The following is a 20,639-nucleotide window of genomic DNA, read 5'->3' as shown; positions in this document are numbered from 1 at the left end:
GCTCATGAACTAAAAATAATTTTTACATTTTAAAAGAGCTGCTAAAATAAATTAAAACAAAACAAACACAAAGAAAAATGTGCACAAGATAACTTAGGTGCCTTGGAAACCTAAAATATTTACAGTCTAGCCCTGTAAAGAAAAACTTTGCTGGTTTCCATAATAGTGTATTATTCACTCACAGATCTACTTTTGCTTTGAATTACTCCTGATTTTTTCTACTGTTGTTAATTGGTTTGGAAATAAAGAATGAAGCCAAAAATCCTTTCTATCTCTTTCCTTGAAAATGGTCTGAGGAAAATTTGCAGGCATATTTATTTTTATGTTTTTCCAGTTTATTTTTCCTGATCCTATCCTATCTATCTTCAAGTTCCCATAAACAAGGCCCACACAAGTGGGTTCCCAAACCCACTATGTGTGTGTGTATGTGCCTGTGGATATATATGTCATATATATGTCTGTGTGTGTTTATTTATATACATATACATACATACACATAAATACATATATATTTCTATGCTTTGGGAAGCAAAAAAGACACGTCTTCTCTCACTCAAATTGTCTACTCTCTATAAACACCTTTGTTAATTGTAACTAGGAACTGAAAATTTTCCTGTTTCATATGAGGGGAATTTATTTTCCTATTTCTGTCTTAATTCTTTATGGAAACTAGTGTCACAGACTATGACTAACAAATGTATAATAGTAGTGTTTTGCTGAATTGGCTGGGAATATCCTATAAAAGGTCCCATACGCCAAGGACCTTGACATCCTTATGTTAAAGTACAGAAAAGAGAGGATATAAAATAACAATTATAGCTATTATGAATGATGCTGTTAAAAATGGTTTATATACATTATTTCATTTATTTCTCACAACACTTCTTCAAGTACTGCTATGCTTATCCAACACGTGGAGAAATTGAGGTAAAGTTTAGTAAATGTCTTAAGTATCAACTCTTCCAAAACAACAATGAAAACAAGAAAACCAGGGAATAAATGATGAAGAAATGCAAAATACATGAATTAGTAAATGAGAGAGGCTGGATAACTTGGAAGAAAGGGAATCACAAATGCTATGTTCTTGAAGTCTTATCACATGAATTTTCTGGCTGACAGTTCAAGGTCCTTAGGTCTAAAAAGTGAATGAAGCAGAAAATCTATTCAAAACGCTGAAATCATACATAGTCAAGAAAAAAAATGTACTTTACTACTAGTACGGCATCTTAGGCCAACTTCACTGGGAAATAAACTGTAAGGAAGATATCTGCAAGCAGGTCAGATATGCAGAGTGCTCTTATTACAGTACATATAAGAGGATAAGTGGGGCAAATTTGGAGAAGGTGAGACATTGAAATGTGACTCAACATCTGAGACACTGGCCAATCCTAGCAGGAGCTCTGGAGCTAGGATGGTACCTTACAACTAGTGAGAATTGAAATTGGAGGTCTAGGCTACTGTACTCTGCACTAGCAGTCAATGTTTTAAGGTTAGCTGGTTAGGGGTTGTAACCTTCCCCACTTAAGTGCTCAACTAAGAGCTATCAGCAACTAACAGTCTGGCTGGAAATGTGTCAACTTCCTAAAAAGAAGAATAGGCTGTCAGACCACAGCATACACTATTATCCATTCTTTGCATTGCTCAAGTCCTCTTGCTTTGTACAGTAATTTTATCCCATCTGGGAACAGCTCCTTAAGATTCTGGTTGTTTTTTTGTTTGTTTGTTTGTTTTTTTGTTTATCTGTTTTCCACCTGGGGAATCATACAGTAGGAAAGTCTGTGAGAAAAATATAGCACTGGTCTTGAGGCTGCAACTGATGTTCATCACCTATTTTCTCCTCATTTCTACCAACCATTCTAAATTCCCCTTATTTTTAGCTAGAGCTTTGCAGGTCTAGGCTGCTTACCTAGTGGGGTGATCTACATCTTCTACCTAAAGAGTCTGAGTTTCTGGTTAACGTGGGTGATCCAGAGGCTAAGGGAGGTGGTACCAATAAAATATCATGATCCCTTGCCCTGTTTCCATATTGAGCCAGTTCTCAGACTCAGTAAACTTTGACTGAGGGAAAAAGAAGCTCTGAAACAACAAGGTAAATTTCTTTTGGTAATGAATCTCCTAGTTCTTTTCTAAAGAGATGTACAGTCATTGTTTGGGTAGCTATACACTGGGTAAAAAAGAATATCATATGTGTTGAGAAAAGTAATAACACAAAACAATTGATCCAATAAGCCCGGAAAATTAATAGCAATATTTTTTGCTAACAGCATATGTGAAAAAAAATGTATGACAACATTAAACCAAGATATGGGAGAGAGAAATTGGGAACATACTGTTGTAAAGTCCTTTTCCTATACATGAAGAAGTGTATTGCTGTTTGAAGGTAGACTCTGGTTAATTAAAACTATATTGTAAATCCTAAAGCAACTGCAAAAAATAAAGAAAACAATATTTTAAAAAGAGGTATGTACAAATAAGTCAACATGGAGGTAAACAGGATTATACTATATGATCAATTATTCCAAAAGAAGACAGATAAAGAGGGGGAAAAAAAACAGATGTAACAAATAGAAGACAGCTAGCATGATGTTACGTTTTAATCCAAACATAGCAACAATCATAAAATATAAATGTTCTGAACAAACCAATTAAAAGATTTTGCCAGACTGAGGAAAAAAATAAGACCTAATTCTGTTCTAACTACAGAAAGGTCACTTTAATACAATAACATAGGTTAAAAGTAAAAGGGTGGACCACTAACTAAAAGACAGAGTAGATGTCACAGTTGTTATCAGAAAATGAATATCACTAGGATAAAAACCGACATTACATAATAAAGGAGTTAATTCTCCAAGAAGATGTAACAATTCTAAATACATGTGCACTTAAAGAGAGTTTAAATATACAGTTAGTAAAAGTTTTTTAAAATTTAAAGAAATAGATAAGTCCGCAATTATAACTCTAGACTTTAACTCTCCTTTTAATAAAATATAGAACACACCTACAAAAATTTAATAAGGATATAAATCTCAAAAAATCAATCAACTTGACCAAATTGCCATAACGTACCACATCCAGCATCAGGAGAGTGCATGTTTTTATCAACTGCACATGGAACATTCACCAACATAGACCATAGACCAAGCATCACTAAACTTAACAAGATTCACATCAATACATTTTGTTATTTGGCTTTGAGAATATTGCAATTCATTTCATGGTTTTTTATCCAATTTATTTTCTATTACTTTCCCTTCTCTTATGAATTATAGAAGTCTTAAGTAGAAAGATGTAAAACAAAACAATCAAATAAAACAAAAATATAGATAGAAAAATATAGGAAAATATTAGTTACTCCAAGATATTGCTTTGTTATAATCATGAAAAGTAAAAATAACTGTCAATTTCTGAACATTCTGAGTTATAGTTTGTATCACAAAGTCATACCTAAATGATGAATTATCATGGTTCAGATATGATAATCCAGAACAGAAATCAAGGTTTATCTAGACTGTATCTTATAGTTATTATACTGTGCCATGTTATCTTTCTTTTGACTGTTTAAATGAGGTCCCACCAATGCATTTTTCTCTTAAAATTTCTTGGCACAAAATTGACTCTGGAAAATTTTCAGACAAATACAAAAAATCAAGAGCTACTAGCCTTATTCAATCAAACATATGAAAATACATATTCTTCCAGATTTACTCATATGCATCCTAAGTCATAATTTAACCAACATCTTAAATCCCTTTTTAGAAAAGGTGGTATATGAAGTCAATGAAATCGTGAGTACCCATGATCTATACTCCTCTATTAGAATAATTATTGGAATAATATCAAAATTCCACACCAAATTATCTGTGACACTAAGTGTGCTCTATAACACGTGCACATTTAGGAACTAAGTAAATGTAGTGTCTTGTTGGATAAAGGAAACAACGTATGTTGTAGCTTATAAATATGTATTTAATTTAATCCCTAACAGGGCAAATAAATCACGTATAATAAATGAAATATATTTAAGAATAAAACTTATTTGTAAATTAAACTAGTTGTCAGTATTAAGAAGAATAACAGTTTTGATTTTAGCAAAGAGTTTTATAATGTGTTATATAACTTTTGTACAATATAAATTCATATGCTTGAGTTCATGAATACAATATAAACCCATATCAGAACTATAGTAATGGATTGTCAAATAACAGACCATAGGAAAATGTTTATGGTAAACATCAACACAAATATCAACTTCCTGATGGAAGACTCAGATAACTTTGTTATTAATGATCTGAAAGAGTAAACAGATTTTTAATAAAATTTATAAAATAGGGATACTTAATGGAAGTTTGCATAATATATTAAAAAGTGAAGAAGTCAAAGAGCTACATTTTATAGTGAGAAAGGGATAATTAGTTGAAGTGGAACATATACAAATTAAAGCTTATGAGGAATAATAATCAGGCATGCTCTCAGTGGGATGGGTTATTTGGAAAAAAACAATTTATTAATGTCTATGAAGGGTGGTGCTGAATGGCAAAATAAATGAGTGAACATTGTGCTGTGGCATCAGAAAATGTCAGGATGTGGGTGCCACAATTTTCAGAGTTTGTCTGTCATTATAGAATGCATTTCTATTTCTTTACAAGTGCCCCCGTTGAAAATTAAATCACATATTTGTAAAAATCCGAGCCTTATGATCATAAAATATAAAGAGCATTAAACAGCTTTAAGAGAATAGCATAGCACAGAACCTTGGAGGGAAATGATATATCAATAAAATCTTAAAATATTAATAATTTTGCCTGAGCAAAATCTTCACAGTAACATTATTGTGTTTAAATAATATGCATTTTAATATTTGATTTAAATATTTTTACCAGAATATCATAAAATACGTACAGATTATCTTTCATTTATAACTTATTTGAATACTAAACATAATTTCGAGGTACCTAAAACATTCATTTTTACTGATTGACTTGAAAATAATTAAGGTAGACTGAAAGAATCCCGCAGGTGAGAAAATGCAAATGAGCTAAGAATCCCGAAAGATGTGGCTTTCTTAAATTCTTCTATTTTATTCATTGTATTGTGTTCTTATTAGAAAGAATAAATACATATTTTTGTCCCAGTGCGATCCATTCCTCAAAACTTACTGATTCAGAAATAACTGATCTCTTAATCTGACATTTAGGTTATCGCTCCCACACTTAGTTTATTAGTACAGTCGGCCCTCCGTATCGCGGATTCTAAAGCTGCGGATATGGAGGGCGTACTGCACTAGCCATTTCACAGAAGGGACTTGAGTGTTTGAGGATTTTGGTGGCCTCATGTCGGGGGGGAGGGGGCCTTGGGAAGGGGGTCCTGGAACCAATCTCCTGCTGATACTCAGGGACACCTGTGGTTGCAAGCATAGTAGAGCAGAGTTAATGACTCAAAGAAACAGCTAATCCTGATGTGGCTGTGATTTTTGTTAGAATATTAGGGAATAACTGCTTTTTTCCCCCCACTCAGACACAAAGAAGTTAGTATAAATTCAATATTACTTTATTTTAGTCTTTACTTTAAAAATTCAGCAATATTGTCAAATAAATAGAAAATGTCTGACCATACATCTAGTTACTCCACTTCCAGATCCATGACCTTATTCTCTGTATATTACCTTTGCTAGGAATATCCTTAATTGTTTTCCACGAACAATTTTAATTTATATCAATAATAAGTTTGAACTAATAGTTTATTGAGGATTATGAATATAAAATCATTTTTGACACATAGCTCATATCAAAATAACTATTTCAATGAATACTTGGTACAGAGCATTTAGAGTATTTATTAAGTTGTGAAAATAAATATTGAATGTGAAATTAACAGTAAAAATTGATCAAATTACCACATCTACGCCTCACTTTTTGCTGTGTATCTTATAGACATTTTTTTTACCCTCTGAATATGAAAAGTTTTTCCAAGGTCTATTTTTGAGGAGATATGATCAAGATAAAAGGAAGGTGAACTCAGTTTGGTCACGAATGCAAGGACATCTTATTTTCAGAGCTAAATAGGAGTGAACTGTCCTAAGTGTGAAAAGCTATTTCTCAACTAAAATAGGAAAAGATCAGATCAGACCACCTGTGACCATTATCCACATCTAGCACAAATAGCCCCGGTGAGAGAACAAAATCAGTTCATTTTCTTCTTGAGAACAGGTGTATTTGCCAGGGGTTTGTTGTTTCTCTGCCTGTCACTAACATAGAGAAATAATAAGCCAGCTTCATCCCAGTGCCTAAGTCACTCCTGGAGAGCTCAGATAGATACTGCAGCAGAGAATGTTACCTTCTTCTGATCCATAAACTTCCATTCAAGGCATCGTTACTAAAAAATAATTTTTTAAATAAATAGAACGTATATTTTGTATACATGAATGTATATTTGAAAATATGTATATTTTCAACTGTAAGTTTGTGTGTTTATATATAGTGTATGCATATATATATATATATATGCATGTATATGTGTACATATGTCTGTATTTATTCTCAGGTATATTATATGAAATAAAGAATTTATGGGCATATTTTACAAATACATGATGTTACTATTTGTCTATTTACAATTATACTTGACTGAATAGATAGCCTAAGTATATAAAATATCCTAAGTATATTTTTATATAAAATATACTTTAAATAAAATATAAAATATATTTTATATTTAAATATAAATGTATTTAAATATAAAATATATTTTATATAAAATATACTTAGGATATTACAAAAAATTATAAAATAAGGTAGTTGAGGTACTTTTAAGCACATGAAATACATGGCAGCTTTAACATTGTTTAATAGCAAATACAATCATAGTTTTAAAAATACAGGTTTAACAAAACTTTCTGCATTTTTTCTGAGCATTCAAATTTAGAAAGGAGTTTCTTGATCTTTGTGTGATCTTTGGGAAGTAATTTCACTTTTTTGAGTATGATTTCCCTCATGTCTAAAATTGCCTTGTTGAAATATTTGCCTTCTGTGATTGCTTCTTAATATAGTTCTCTAATTCTATGATTTGATAAACTATCTAAGCACAACACATGTATCGACTTTGGCACTTTGATATTCCTTGTTTAAAATTCTAACTTTCTTTGTTTTTTCCCCCTTCACCCATTTCTCCTACTCCCCACCCCCTGCCTATGACAACCACACATCTATTTTCCTATCTGTGAACTTGGTTTTTTTGTTTGGTTTTGTTGTTGTTTTTAGATTCCATATATAAGAGAGATCATATGGTATTTGTCTTTCTCTGACAATTCACTTAGCATAATGCCCTCAAGGCCCATTTATGTTGTTGTAAATGACAAGATTTTATTCTTTTTAATGGCTAGAGATATTCTAGTGTAATATATATGTGTATTATATATATATATAATCAATCAAAATTTCTTCATCCATTCATCCTTTGATGGACACTTAGGTTGTTTCCATATCCTAACTGTTATAAATAATGCTGCAATGAATGTGGGGGTGTATATGTCTTTTTGAGTTAGTTTTCTTTTTCTCTGGATTAACCCTTAGAAGTAAAATTCCTGGGTTATAAGATAATTCTATTTTCAATTTTTTGAAGAATTTCCACACTTTTCCATAGTGACGCACTAATTTACATTCACACCAATAGTGTATGAAGGTTCCCTTTTCTCCACATCCTTGTCAACACGTTATTTCTTGCCTTTTTGATAATAGCTATTCCAACAGGTGTGAGGTGATGTCTTATTGTGGTTTTATTTGCATTCCCCTGATGATTAATGACGCTGAACATCTTTTCTTGTACTTGTTTGCCATCTGTAGGTCTTCTTTGAAAAAAAAAAAGTCTATTCAGATATTCTGCCTATTTTCTAATGAGATTGCTTTTCTGTTATTGAGTTGTATGAATTCTTTATATATTTTTTGTATATTAACCCTGTATCAGATATGTGATCTGCAAATATTTTCTTCCATTCAATAGGTTGCTTTTTCACCTTGTTGATGGTTTCCTTTGCTGTGCAGAAACTTTTTAGTTTGATGTAGTCCCACTTGCTTATATTTGCTTTTGTTTCTTTTGTTTTGGTGTCTTTATTTAATTAAGATTTATTGAACAGCTATCATGTGTCACCGTCTATGATAAGCAGGAGACAAAATTACACCAAACAAAATTTATCAACATGGAATATCAAATTAAATTATTAAAATAATATTTTGTGAAAAGGTCTTAAATATCACTTAGGGCAATATTTATTGCAATAAAAATGAGTAATCTGAGTCAAAAAGATGCTAAGTAACTGAGTAAATTGTACCTAGTTCTTAGTGAAGATTGAACTCTCTCATATTTCCTGTTTTTTGGTTTTACTATTGTATTTTACTTCAATAACACATATATACTTACTTAATAATACGTATATCATATACTCACTTAATAGAAGTTTAAAAAAACAGAAAAAAGTCAAGAAAATCATAGTCTCACTGCTAGTATTTTGGTACATTTATAACATCTTTTTTCTATGCACTTTACATATTGTTTTTAGTTCTTTATTTAGCATTATATCATAAGTATTTTCCAAGTTTATGTTTTTCAAAATCATAATGTAAATACTTTTATAATAACACATTATAAGACATAATATAATTTTGGCATACTCAATTTCAGAAGTTAATTCTCATTTCTTTAGTAGAGGAGTATAAATATTAATTTTACTTATTAATACACATACATGTATAATTCAAGTTTATGCTTGAGAAAGTAATTTTTACATGCTTAATCATTATAAACAATGTGATTAGAATATTATTTCCTACTAATATATTCCATGTAGTAAGAGTCTCCTTTCAATTCAAGTGTCTGCAAAACTACCTCCCAAAAGCAACAAAATTGTGCCTAGGCAATTTGCAGTTTTCTTCTCAAATCATAAACCATGACAATTTCTCTAATCTACACTTCTTACTGAATTATTTTTACACAAATGCAAGATATTATTTACATGTATTTCTTCAAATGTCTTCAGTGGTTCTCCATTTATTAAAGTAAGAAATATCATCTTCTGACTGATATTCAGAATGCTTTTTAACCTGCTCAGGTTTACTTTTCCTAATATATTTTCATGCCTTTTCCCGACAAGAAAATTATATGCACACAGCTCAAAGAGTCACATGACTTTTAAAAATTGCATATCTACGCCCTTGATATTCTTGTGCTAACTTAAATCCCACCTTTCTGCCCAAATTTTGGGTGTCCGTCGCCAACAATCCACCAGGGAAAGTGGCCTTTATCAGAATTTCTATAGCATTCATTGACACAGCTACACATTTAGTGGCTATGGACATAAAAATTCCTCTTAGATTTTTGGAAAATTTTAGTTATATTTCTTATATACTAACCCATGTCAAGTTCATTGGAAATGAGGGTTTTATAAGCCCTTCTTTCTTAGTCACAATTGCATATAGTTCTGCATAACATACAGTGGCTGTTTGAATATAACTTTATTTTGCCTTTGTTCCAAATTATGTATCTTGAATATTTCCCATAACCTTTATTTATGAGGTGAATGGATCCATCTGAAATAAACTGAAATAAAAGAAAGCTTTACTTATTGATACTATTATTTCTTAGACTCACAGACCAAATAAAAACTTATGGGGCTTCCCTGGTGGCGCAGTGGTTGAGAATCTGCCTGCTAATGCAGGGGACGCGGGTTCGAGCCCTGGTCTGGGAAGATCCCACATGCCACGGAGCAGCTGGGCCCGTGAGCCACAACTACTGAGCCTGCGCGTCTGGAGCCTGTGCCCCGCAACGGGAGAGGCCGTGATAGTGAAAGGCCCGCGCACCGCGATGAAGAGCGGTCCCCGCACCGCGATGAAGAGTGGCCCCCGCTTGCCGCAACTAGAGAAAGCCCTCGCACGAACCGAAGACCCAACACAGCCAAAAATAAAATAAATAAATAAATAAATATCCTCCAGACCCTAATCCACCTGCCTTTAAAAAAAAAAAACTTATGGTCACCAAAGAGGAAAGGGGTGGATAGGAATAAATTAGGAGTTTAGGATTAATAGACACACACTACTCTACATAAATAGATAAACAACAAAAACCTACTGCATGGCACAGGAAACTCTATCCAATATATGTGATAACCTATAATGGAAAAGAATCTGAAAAAGGATAGATACATATGTGTAACTGAATCACTTTGCTCTATATCTGAAACAAACAAGACATTGTAAGTCAACTGTACTTTAACAAAAAGCTGTTTGTTTTGAAAAAAAAGTACGATTATTTCTGTCTAAATGTAATTAACAAGAGTCAAATTAAACATTAAGTAAAATGGGATTGGAGGAGAACATATGTATCAATTTTGTTAACTGGAATGGTCAGTCAGTCATAATAAAAATAGAAGTAACCTCAAGCCATACTTGAATATACTTGTAAGTTGGTTTGGGGGAGTATAATCTTATGTGAAAATAAGACAATCAGGAGGATTTAAACAAATGAAACTTCTTATGAAAGTTACAAACACTCAAATAGAAGTAAAGAGGGAGAGTCTCTGGCACCTTTTCATCTCCCACATTAAGAAAGTTTGGAGACTGAATTATAATGAAATGTGCATTTGCTTTATAAAATTTGGGGCACTTTATGTATGACAGAAAAAAGTCAAAGTCTGTTTCTAAAACAGTCTTCTAGATGCATCAGTATTTGCTGTCTTCACTATGAAAATCACCAATCTGATGACCTGACCTTGAAATATATAGTAACTCCCTTATTATTTTCCTCAGTTAAGCTATAGTAGTTAAGGGTGACAAGGAAGGGTAACTGGCACATTTAAGTATTCATAAATGTTTGTGGAATGAAATAAATAAATATATTATTTAATTATGACTGGATTTATACCATAAGGATGATATTTGTTTCCTAATGCCCAACAACCAAATGTAATTTAAAGAATTAATCACTGAAACATTGAAATTACTTGATATTCTGTAGAAACAAAATTTTTTTTAGAAATGTGGCCAATAAATTAGCAGATCTTCTATCACTCCAGTTAGCCACTAATAACTCCAAAGTGGCCCTTCCTAACAAAATAATTATGTCTTTTAGATTTGAATAAAAGATCACTTACAATCATCTTTTCTACAAAGTTAGGAATTTCAGTATGTGGCAAAAAATAATTGTAACTTATTTTTCCTTTTTTAAAATATCAACATTAGAAGCACTGAGATGTTGTTGTAGTGGAGAGCCTAGCCTGTGATTTTCAAACAGCTGTGATTTTCTGAAAACTGCTTTTCAAAAATCAGGTTATTTAATTGATCCAATTTTACCAAAAAAATAATGTTATCTAGCTCAGATCTGGATTAGCATTTACTCATCTTCTAATCTCTGGTGGGATGACCTCAGGACAAATATCTGTTTGGATGTCTTGGCTGAGTTCACATACAACCATCTGTTCATGGAAGTATAACCTCTTCAAAATTGATCAGAACCTTTGATGAGACATTAAGAGCACAGATTTTTTTTTCAGTATTGTTGTACTTTCGTACCATGTTACACTGAAAAAAAATAAAGCAGAAGAATCTCCGTGTTCTAAGGTGTATCAATCAGTCAGTGACACACTGGTTGAAACAGTCCAAACTGTTCCATAGAAAGTTTAACTTCAGTATAAATGAAGACCAAAATAAGTGGACTTGTTTAATCTGATATTCATATTTTTAACAAATATCTCTGAGAATTCTATAACAGAAGTTATAAGTAATAACCTATTAGAAACAACAAAAAACAAACTTCTGATTATAAACTTGTACTGTCATTTATTTTATGTTAAAGATAATGGGGAAAACAATTTCAAGAACAATGAATCTAAAACTTTTTAAAAAATTGATTTTGCTTTGATTGAGAAACAAAAGGAAAATAATACCTACTGGTTTGTCAACATGATAATAAATTTGATGAATAAAAATTGCCTACCAGGTGATGAGAATCATGAATATTTTAAATTTTTCATAGAATAATAGAACAACTCTCAGTCAATATAAGCTATGTGTTCTGTATAAACCCAAAATCTTAGTAGCTAATGTAGCCAAAGTCTCTCTCTTTTTTTAATTGAGGGGCTTTAGGGTTTTGTTTGTGTTTATTTATTTATTTATTTTTGTACTTTTTCCCTTACTCATACAAAATCTGCTGCAGGTTCGTCTGGGTTATTTGCCAAGGAAGTTGACTTCCATTTTGTGACTTAAACATCTCAAAACATGCTTCCATGATCACCACAAGAGAGAATAATCTTGCATTAGCAATTGAAAACTTTGGCCATGAAGAGACACATGCCATCTCTGCCCCAATCCATTGGCCAAAATTAGTTGCATGGCACTGTCTAGCTAAAGGATAGGGGTAGGAAATATAATCCTGGGCCTGGAAAGAAAAAAAAAAAAAACTAGATATATGTGAGCAAACATACATTTGCATATATGTGGATGTAGATTGTCTACGCACATAAATATATATGTATATATGCATATAATACGTATGTATGTATATATATAGTATTCTTTATTTTGAAGATTAAACATTAACCCGTGTGATGATGTTAGAGGAGCTTGAGAAATGTTTTAATTTTGCCATCTTGCATCTTTTGTTACCATTTTTCTTGAGTCAAAATTTAAAAAGAAATCAAACCACAGCAAGTCCTAATTTCACTTTTATCAGAACATTTTTCCTCATACTATACATTATTTTCACCTTTCAGGAAAATATACAGTTTAGGCTACACATTTTTAAAAATAATTAGAATATTTTTGCCCATATTTCTTTTCTTTTATGTCTTATGGTAATTTAGTTGTGGTGTTTGCAAAAAAAAAAAATGAGATTACTTTAAATTTTGTTGGTTGGGATATCAGATTTGTGGCTTCCTAGGTGCATGTCTTATACATAAGGCTTGGTTCTGGGCTTGAAACTTTAATTTATTTCATTGTATCTCCTTCTGGATTTTTTTCACAAAGAAGAATCATGGTTTATTTAATTTTTACTTTTATTTTCAGAAAATTGAACTCCCAAAATAATATCTGTTTGTTTGTTTTTCAGATTACTCTGGGCAAGGTATTTTAGATAAAACGGATCCGTAGAGAAGACTAGAAGCAACCAAAAGATTCAGGGAGTACATAATGAATAGGTATGTTCATAAATGCATAACTTCCATAGTAGTTCTATTTCAGATAAATCTGAAAACAAATGTTAACTGCCTATACACCCTTGATTTTACGGACAAGAATGGGTCCAGCTGGGTTTTGGTGACCACCAGCATCTAATTTCAAAGTCTTCTTAGTGCAGGAAATGAAGATAAAGAGAATGCATTCTAAATTCTCTAGCTTAACAGGCTTGAGATTCTTATTCAAAGTAAACATTGTCTAATTATTATGTTCCCACATACAAATGTTTATCTAAGTAACTTCAGCAGAGTTTATCTTTGTTTAAGAATTTGATGGCAATTTGGGACATTTCAGCTAGAATCTTTTGCCTTACTAGGTCTGCAGCTGGGAGCGATGTAAAGACCAATAATCTGATCATTTAATTTTGTAGATGTTAGAATGTTCAAAAGGGTTGGGAAGGGGTCTCAACTCACAAAGCTCACTAGAGATAGGGGCAAGATTAGTATCCATCCCTCATAAATTACATAGTATCTGTTCCATTTCAAAGCAAGTTTTTTTTTAAGGTAACTACCTGAAGTCAGACTTTTGATTAGCTTTCTAAACATAACTTAGCCTTCTTTAAATTTATCTGTTTCAAGCTCTGTCATTTTTAATCTTGGCTCATTTTGTGCTTTCCACTGGGAGCATCAACTAAATCTCAAATAAGTATTACCTAAATAACTTTAACAAAAAATAAGAAGAATCGGTCTATTTACCTGAATAAATGAATGCATTTCTTACTTTCCTTTTATGACTGATACACTATCAGCCTTGTCCCAGCCTCCGACTGCACAGGTAAAAACAGCTGGAGAAAAATCACACGCTGAGAAGATTGTTAGCAATATAAATTCATAGCCACTGACCTCAGCTGGACCTCAATACTTGTTGAAATTTTTATTATTACATTTGTTTTGTCTAGTTTTTATGGTCAAACTTCTCTATTCTCCACACTCTTCTACCTGTACGACTCTCAGCAGATGACTTTGCCTCCTATTTCACTCAACTGCACTGCTTCACCATTCTTCAATTCACACAACTGATACAAAATTTGGCGTATTCCAGGTTTTCCTAATTGAGTGATGGTAACTTCATAACATGTTGTTTCTACTTCAAAGAAAAAATAAAGTCTGTCAGAAGCAACCACTTCAAATTCCTGCCACCAAGTCTTCAATTCTACTTGTATCTGCACTTATTTATTTGTAATATATGCAAGTAGTATTTTTCAATAGACCCTAATTTTCTCTCAATAATATCTTTAGGGAATATCCATGTTGGAGGATGTCCGTGTCTGGGTGAGTGTGCATGTCTCATATTGGTTGCGTCTAACTGCTGCATTGTGAACAGTGGTGTATATCCATCACAGTTTTGTTCCCCCAGTAGTGGATTTCGGAGTAGCCTCCAACTTCCCTCTACCATAAACAACGCTGTGACGAATTTCCTCAAACATTTACGTATGTGAGAACTGTTGAAGTTGACATATTTAAGAAGCAGGATTTTTACCTACACCTACTTTGAGTACAACTATTTATAAATAGAATGACTTAAGTTCCTTTATATTCTCAACTGCAGTGCTTCACCATTCTTCAGTTCACACAACTGATATAAATTTGGCATATTCCAGGTTTTCCTAATGGAGTGATGGTAACTTCAAACATGTTGTTTTTATTTTTTTATTCTAGTTTTATTGAGATATAATTGACATATAGCCCTGTATGAGTTCAAGATGAACAGAATAATGATCTGACTTACATACACAATGAAATGATTATCACAAAAAGTATATACTGTGAACATCCCTCATCTCATATAGACACAAAATACAAAAAATAAAGAATTTTTTTTGTGTGTGATGTGAACTCTTAGGATTTACTCTCTTAACAACTTTCATGTATAACATACAGCAACTTTCATATATAACATACAGCAATGTTAATTTATTATGTTGTATATTACACTCCTAGTACTTATTTGTCTCATAACTGGAAGTGTGTACCTTTTGACTGCCTTCATCCAAATCATACTCTCCCACCCCTAACCTCTGGTTGTAACCACAAATCTGATTTCTCTATGAGTTTGTTTGTTTGTTTTCGAAGTATACTTGACCTGCAACATTATGTTAGTTCCTGTTACCACTACATAATGATTTGGTGCTTCTGTGCATTTCAAAATGATCACCACAATAAGTGTAGTTATATCACCATACAAAGATATTTCATAGATATTGATTATATTCCCCTGTACATTTTGTACCCATAACATTTATTTTGCAAATGAAGTTTGTACATCTTAATCTCCCTCACCTATTTCTTTCTTCCCTCTACCATCCTCCCCTCTGGCAACAACTTATTTGTTCTCTGTATTTATAACTATTTCTGTTTTGTTATGTATGTTCATTGTTTTGTTTTTTAGATTCCACATATAAGTGAAATCATACAGGATTTGTCTTCCTCTGTCTGACTTATTTCACTTAGCATAATACACTCTAGTTCCAAGCATGTTGTTGCAAATGCCAAAATTTCATTCTTTTTGATAGCTAAGTAGTATTCCATTGGATATCCTTCTTTATCCACTCATCTGTTGATGGGCATTTAGGTTGCTTCCATATCTTGCCTACTGTAAATAATGCTTCAATGAGCATAAAGGAGCATATATCTGAGTGTGTTGTTTTCCTTGAATAAATACTCAGGAGTGGAATTGCTGGATCATATGGTAGTTCTATTTTTAATTTTTTAAGAAATCTCCATTTTGTTTTCCATAGTAGCTGCACCAATTTACCTTCCCAAAAATATTGTATGAAGGTTTCTTTTCTCTACATCCTTGCCAACACTTGTTATTTGTTATCTTTGGTAATAGCTATTCTGATGAGTATGAAGTTATATCTCATTGTGGTTTTGATTTGCATTATTCTGTTGGCTAGTGATGTTGAGAATCTTTTCATGCACCTATATGTTTTTCTTAGAAAAATATCCATTCATATCCTATACCCATTTTTAACTGGGTCACTTTTTTTATGTTGATTTGTATGAGTTCTTTGTATATTTTTTATATTAACCCATTGTCAGATATATCATTGGCAAATATCTTTCTCATTCAGTCGGTGGCCGTTTAATTTTATTGATAGTTTCCTTTACTGTGCAAAAGCTTTTTAATTTGATGTTGTCCCATTTTTTTAAAAAAATGTTTACTTTTGTTTCCCTTGCCTGAGAAGACATATCCAAAATATATGACTAAGACTGATATTGAAGAGAGTATTGCCTACATTTTCTTCTAGACATTTTTTATTTTCATTTGCATGGAATACATCTTTCCATCCCCTCACTTTCAGTATGTGTGTCTTTAGATCTGAAGTGAGTCTCTTGTAGCCAGTGTATACATGGATCTTTTTGTTTTTATCCATTCAGTCACTCTATGTCTTTAGATTGGAGTATTTAGTCCATTTGTATTTAAAATAATTATTGACAAATATGTACTTACTGACACTTTGTTAATTGTTTTGGTGTTGTTTTTCTAGTGCTTCCCCCTCCCTTCTTCTTTTGTTTTCTTCCCTTGTGATATTTAGCATCATGTTTGGATTCCTTTTTTTTTTTTTTTTTTCCTGTGTGTTTTGCTCCTATAAATGGCATTTTTACTTTTGTAAAACATTATTTTTGTTTATCTTATTGACATAATTGAAAAACAGTGAAACCCACTGACCCTGTTTACACTAGGATCAGTTTTGACAAAGGAAAAACCTGTGTCACCCACATCCCTATCAATATAAATTTTCTTGATCCCAGAAGTCTTCCTTTTGCTCATTATCAGTTAATGCCCACTTTTGCTGATATAAGCATTTCTGATTTCTGTCTCCATGGGTTTGTCTGTTCTTGATCTTTACAAAAGGAATTATGTAGTTATGTATGATTATGTATCTAACTTCTTTTACTCAGTTTAATATTCTTGATATTATCCACATAATTCTGCATAGTATTCCATTGTATAAATAGAATAGATTGTGTATTTGTTTTCCTGTTGATGGAATCGTGGCATGTATCCAGTTTTTGCTAGTATGAGTAAAGTTACCTTGAACATTCTTGGATAAGGCTTACTGTGAACATATTTTCATTTTTAAAAAACTAATATCTATAGGAGTTTGGGATTAACGTATACACACTACTATATATAAAATAGATAATCAACAAGGACCTACTGTATAGCACAGGGAACGCTACTCAATATTCTGTAATAACCTATATGGGAAAAGAATCTGTAAACAAATACATATATGTATATGTATAACTGAATCTCTTTGCTGTATACCTGAAAATAACACAGCATTGTTAATCAACTATATGTCACGATAAAATAAAATTTAAAAAATCATAAAAAATCATAATTTTAAAACAAAAAATAATAATATCTAGAGTGGAATTGCTGAATTAGAGGGTAACTGAATCTTTAAGTTTATGAGAATTGCCCAAATGTTTTAAAAAATGTTAGGATCTATTTATTCCAATCAGTAAGAAAGTTTACGTGCCTCCACACCTTCATCAACATTTGTTATTGTCAATTTTTTTTTTTTAATTGTCTCTTTTCTTTCCTATTTTAGATGTTAAAAATAATACAGTTGCCTCTGAGGATTACTAGGGTTACATCCTACAAATATCAGAATGATGTGTTTTTAATATTATTCAATTAAAATGTATTTTTAAAAGTTTTCTTTTGATTTTTTCTTTGACACTGTTATGGAGATGTGTTGTGTCACATTTTCAAGTATTTGAAGATTTGCTAAATATCTTGATGTTAATTATTTCTACTAGTACAACTTTGTGTTTCAGAAAACATGCTTCATATGATACAATGAAATTTATAGACTTATTTTTTGTTCATTCTTAGTGAATATTTCATATGCATTTGAGAGGAATGCACTCTGTTTTTGTGGAATGGGGTTTTCTATACATATATATTACATCACCATGGTCATTTGTGTTGTTCAAATTACCTACATCATTTCAGATTTGTTTGTCTACTTTTTCTTTCAGTTATTGACAATGTATTGTTAAAGTCTGCAACTGTTTGTGGATGTGTTTGTTCTTCCTTTAATTATGTCTTTTTTCCTTTAACTGGGATCTATATGACTGCATGCATACATATTTCACACTGTAAGTATTTTTGATAATATTAACTGTTTTGTCAATATGATTGGGCCTTATGTATGTCCGGTACTATTGGTTTTTTTTGAAATCTACTTTTTCTGACATTAGTAGAGTCACTTCAACTTTTTTATGTTTGATGTTCACATGGAAAAACATTTTCCTTTTTAGATTTTCAACATCTATGGCTTCATGTTGAAAATGCTTCATTGTATATTTGTGTATTTGCTTGTTTGGTTTTGTTATCAGCATATTTACTTCAAAAGACAAAATAATTATGTATTTTCCTACAAAGAAATCTCCCAATGTATTATTGCCAGCTAGGCAAAATGTTTGTATTCTTTCCTTAAGTAAATGTTTATATTATTGAGGTATTTATTGGGATTAGATTTAGATGAGAAATAATTTCCTGGGTATTAGCTTTTTAGCTTCTCTGAAGCTAAGGCTATATTTCTCTCTGTGCTATATGATTTTCTAAGACATTCTTAGGGGCTTATAATTATTTTATTACTTTATTACAAATTACACCTGAACTCTATCATTTTACATATTTAATTCTAGGTGTACTCTATTTTCTTATCAGGTTTTTAAAACTGCAATTAGTCTCATCTCCATTACTCTCCAAATGTCTAGATTTCTTTCTCCCATTTTTTCCCTTCAAGACAAGTTTAAAATATTAATTCAGTAGCTTGGTTACTAAAAACATCATTAATTTTATTTCACTACTAATTTATAGCAAGCTATTATCCCTCCTGTCTCATTCCTTTCTGCTACATTTGTTGCTTGTATCTTTTATTTTATGCTCTCACTTATTTTCACTTGCTCTCAAGCTTTTACCAATCAATGTGTGTGAATGTATATATGTATATCCGTGGCATCTTTTCACTTTTATTTTGTACCAAGCAATTAAAGTTTTTTGACCTTTTACATCTTTATGTCTTCTTTGTGTGGCCTTTCTATATTAAAGATTATCGTATTTCCTGTGTGAAATTCCATTAGTAAACATTCCTCCCAAATTCTCTTATAAAAGGTACCCACTCAGGAGGATACTACTTTCTCCCTTTTCCTTTTTGTTTCTCCCCAAACACTGTAACACAATTATAAAGTTTATTTTTAAACAGATGGGGTTTAGAAGTTAAAGTTAGATGAATGGTGATGGCAGTGATAATATAGTGAGAAGAAAACTGGCAAATTATTATACCAAAAGCCAGATTCCCTTTTCTATTAAGTATATGTTATTGTTACACACTTGGGCAAAAAGTATTCTTCAAAATTTTTGCAAACCAGGAAATATCATATTTATATACAAGTGAGCAAAAAGAGTGAAAATAAAAAGGGAAATTGCAGAAAAATAAAGATGTGGAGTAAAATCATGATTTGGAAGTGCCGTTCTAAACAGGAGCATTTATGATTGAAAAATCTATCAACTAATACCTAAGAGTATTAAATAATATATTTTGTTTTATTCAGGAAAAATAATCTTGCTGTTTAAATGGGATTTCTGCAGATTTTATTCATCTGTTTTATTTGTGTGGTGTTTTCATTACCTTCTGTAGTAAAAAAAAAAAAAAAAAAAAATCTCTTCCATAAGAATTTTCCAATTGAAAACCGGAAATTGAATATTCAAACAAAGCAAATGCAAACCCTGTGGAATTGGGTGGTGAATATTCAGGAAGAAATGTCCCTTTTAGCCAAGACCAAGTTTTGGAAACAAATTGACTACACTAACTGCGTTTTAATAAAAATCATTTCACTGCCTCAGTATGCATGGCAAACGGCTGCAAGTGTCAGGTTCAGATAAGCTGAAAGCAAGATGGCTGAAAGGTACATTTTTTAATCAACTTCCTGAATTATCTTTGACTCCTGGTATGGCTTCACATGTGACATAATTATGAAACATAACATGTCAATATTTTCATAACAAAAAATAAAAATTGGTCTTTTAATTCTTTGGAAATGGTTCATGATGTTATCCTTGTCTTGTTACTTCAATGAATTTTAGATATACTCTTCCCCTTAAAATTTGTCTTCTGACTAAAAAGTGCCAGACACCAAATTTTGGTGACATCACTTTCATTCTGTGTTCCATTATGCACATTTCACAAGTTCTCAAATTTATATATTTCAGTAGCTAATATTTTTTTTCCTGAGGCCATAGTTGGGTAAAGTCTTTTAAAAATGAATTTTATCTAGGGCATGGCCAAAGGGGTTTACTTTTTTAAAGTAGAGAGTTAAAGACATGTGGATTAAAAATAACATGCCTAGTTGTGTATATTAAAAAAGTAGGATGGGAAATATGCTTTAGATTATATTTTCT

The sequence above is a fragment of the Balaenoptera ricei genome, chromosome 18 (assembly GCF_028023285.1).
Source record: "Balaenoptera ricei isolate mBalRic1 chromosome 18, mBalRic1.hap2, whole genome shotgun sequence".
In the NCBI taxonomy this organism is placed as follows: domain Eukaryota; kingdom Metazoa; phylum Chordata; class Mammalia; order Artiodactyla; family Balaenopteridae; genus Balaenoptera; species Balaenoptera ricei.
Note: the sequence above shows the minus strand (reverse complement) of the source record.